Consider the following 3,652-nt stretch of genomic DNA (forward strand, 5'->3'; position numbering starts at 1 on the left):
ATTACAGTGATTATTATTTGCATTACAGAGTGCCTGCAAGCACCACTCATCAAGCTACTGTATCAGGACAAAACGATCATTCCTGTCTCAGGGAGCTTACAACGGGTGTACAGGGAGGTGACAGATGGATGCAGATAGACTGGAGGGTGTAATGAAACACTGGGACAGTTTTCATTAGCACAATAGGTATGACTCATAGCACACCAGTAGCTTAAAATATTAAACTTCCGTAGACATCAAAGCCAAAGGGTTTTAATGAGGGATGCAGAGGACACCTAGGAGGGAATTTTTCAGAAATTTATGCAACCAGTCTTCAGGAACAATGGGCAAGTGGAAACAGAGCATAAAGAATGTTTATTTGGAAAACTAAAATGGGGGGCATAGAGGTTGACCTGGTGGGACGATCAGACCAGGAGGTAACTTAGATAACTTCCCATTTGAGTGAGAGGGATGGGGTAACCGCAGGCTTTGGCAGTGATGTGCAAGTGAAGAGAGCAGCTTTACATCTAATGCAACAGAGATGGCAGAGCCAGGGCAGTAACGCAAAGCAGGAAGCAACAAGTCAAAGCAACAGACTAACGAACAACCTACCTACTCTGCAACTTTCTGAATGGCTATGAAATGTAAGTTGTCTAGCTGTCAAGGACAGAAAAAGAGATGACACCACAGTTCAGAGCAGTATGATGAGCCTGGATTAGACTGTAAATTGTATGACCAGGTAGGAAAAACAGTGAGAGATGCTGTAGAAGAACGAAGACTGGGACAGAGCCAACATAGGAGGTTTCAAGAAGGACATCCAAGTCAAAGCTGCTGACTAAGCACAATCTTACCGACAAACAGGACAGCAGAAGCAGAAAGGAAACTGTGAGGGGTATAGAGCCGGGGATGCTCAGTTGCGTTGAGGCTGAAGCAACAGCTCTTTATCCATGAGGTGTCAGATATGCAGACTAAGCTTTTTGGCAAAAGGCTACTTCTATTCTCACCCCTGTGCAAAAGGCAAATCAGAAACCAAAGCCTGTTTCTTAACCTGATTGGTAGTGCAAATAAATCCCAACCATTCTTACCCATGCAACTGTTATGGAGAAGACAGGTGGAATTTTGGAAGAGGTTAACTATCCATCTGTGAAACAACGGTTAGATTGAACAGAAAGACACAGGCTAACAAAGCACACAAAAACCCACTTTGAAAACCCACCAATATGCTTGCTTCATTTCTTTGTTGTCACCTGAAATACTGGAAATCCTCCAAGGTCCAGCAGGAGGAAAAAGTAAGAGGGCATTTAGCTTTAGAATGCAGTAAACCAGCTTTTTTTCAGAAGACACGTCTATAGGATTGTCACGCAAGTAATAATGAATCTCAACAAGCAGCATCAGCGTGGCATGCCAGAATACTTTTAAGCAGAGGGCAAAACCGAAGAGAACCACTCCATCGATTCTGTTTTCCATAAGGCTTCATTCTATTTTGATAGACACACACCCGTGAATATCCTCATGGGCATTTTAAAAGCTGTAATTTCAACTCTGAGGTTTTGCAAGCTTTGTTTTGTGTGGTGTATGATATCATAAACATCCTGAATATAATTACAACTGCAATTTTGTGGGCTATATTTTCCCTCTTGGTAGCCCAAAGCCAAAGCTTACAAAAACTTTTCAGCATGCTTATTTGATTTGAACTTTTTATTATTATTACAAATGTATATTATTTTATTAAAAAATTCACACTGAAGCAAAGTCAATTCCATTTCATTACAACCAAGAATATAAAAGAAATGCAATGAACTCATAGTTTAGTTTTAACAGTCATTTCAAGGGTGACATCAGGACAACTTAAAGGCAGTAAACTCCCAACTCTAGAATGAGAAGCAAGTACTTTGCTTTGTGGTTTTGCTAGCCCATTGGCACGGGCACTGCCAAATGTGGCCACCACAGATCTAGAGCGGCAAAGTTTTGTGGCAGCATGAGGCGCATACACAATAATTTCTAATGAAAACTACAAAAATGAAAGATGCGTGCATGAAATTATGAGAAAAAACTGAATAGAGACAGGCACACTTCCACAAATAGTAAACATGGGAAAATACAACTAGAACAATTTGAAAAGTTACTACCTTACATATATAAAAAGTTCTTTAAATTGCTGTTAAAAAGGACATGTTCTGTCCAGATTTTGTGTAATACTTTTTAGTGTCTACACAAGACAAATTTTTAAAAAAATTAAATAGTATTAATTTACTACTAAATATTTAGGAGATAACAGTGCATTAAGGACTTTTTTTCATATAGTAATACACATCGCTCCTGTCTGGCGACATTTTTAGAAGATTACGTATGGCCTTATGTACAATACATTTATTTAATCCTAAAACAATTCTTTGCTTAATGGTGTTAAAGTACCATTCCTGAAGATTATGAAGGGGAACTAAGCTTATTATGTTTATATAAAATATTATACATATTTGAACACTTCTAGCTTCCCGCCACACCTCCCGCTACGAATGCTCTTCCCTCCCCCTCCCCAGATACAGTGTCACAGATACAGTGCAGGACTCACAGCTTTCCCTATATTTTTCCTTCATTGTGCAGTCTGTGCTACATAAACCTCGCAAATGCGGACCAGGCTGCTCATCCTATTCATTCCCCACGCGTTTGTTTCCTCTGAGCCACAGTGGGAACAGCTGTACTCAGCAGTCCGCTCTCCCACCAGGCGACCAGGATGGAGAAGACAGCTCTGCCGGTGTCACCTGCCACTCTCGGTACCGGTGTGAACCACTTTCGTGAGGGTGTATATCTAGTTTATGGGCAGAGACAGAGCTGCGAGTACTAATGAAACTGCACAGGCAAAAAATAACATAAAAATGACGTGGTCCTGGCTTCCCACGACACACTGCACGATTCACTTCTGAAAGCGGAGCGTTTTTACCTCATGGGATGACCCCCCTGGAAAGCAAGGCTTCTTCCACTATGACTGCCACCCACCCCGGCAACACGCATCAAGCTCCCAAGAAAAGGCGAATTATTTCACCGCCAGGAATGAACTAGAAGAGTGTGCACTGCCTACATTTCGCAGCAAACATGCTTTTGCTTTTATTCGCTCTCCTCCCAGTTGTGAGTTTGAAGGCAACGGAGGAAGTCAGCTCGGCTTCACGTGTGCACACAAAAGCTAGAGAGGAGCGGCATGTGGTCGCCTATCAGCCCTAATCAAGACAGAAACGCCAGTTCAGCTTAGAGAGAGGTCGTGGCAGTTGCTCTAGAAGCTGGAAGTTCACTCAATTAAAGCACCTTACATTGCTGTGAAGCTTCACACTCTACATACAGATTAATCTACACCATGATTTTGCCTTATTGGCACAAGAGCCCACCTTAATTAACCGTACGGTGACAAGTCTCCCTGCCACCTCCTGACGTTGTATGAATTTTGATGATCAGCTGCAGGTCACACTAGGGAGAAGAAATGTTAGGTAACTATAATGGAAAAGACAAAAGGATTTTGTCTTGAGAGAACAGAAGGGTGAAAACAACAGGAGGGGACAAAAATTACTCTGCCAAAGGTTAATTTCCAGAAATGTGACATTCAAGTCACAAAAATATAAAACAAATGTTACTTTATGGCATTGGCCAAATTTCCATTAGCTCAAAGGTCCCTCATCCTAAC

Source organism: Pygoscelis adeliae, unplaced genomic scaffold, assembly GCF_000699105.1.
Source record: "Pygoscelis adeliae isolate BGI_AS28 unplaced genomic scaffold, ASM69910v1 Scaffold206, whole genome shotgun sequence".
Classification (NCBI taxonomy): Eukaryota; Metazoa; Chordata; class Aves; order Sphenisciformes; family Spheniscidae; genus Pygoscelis; species Pygoscelis adeliae.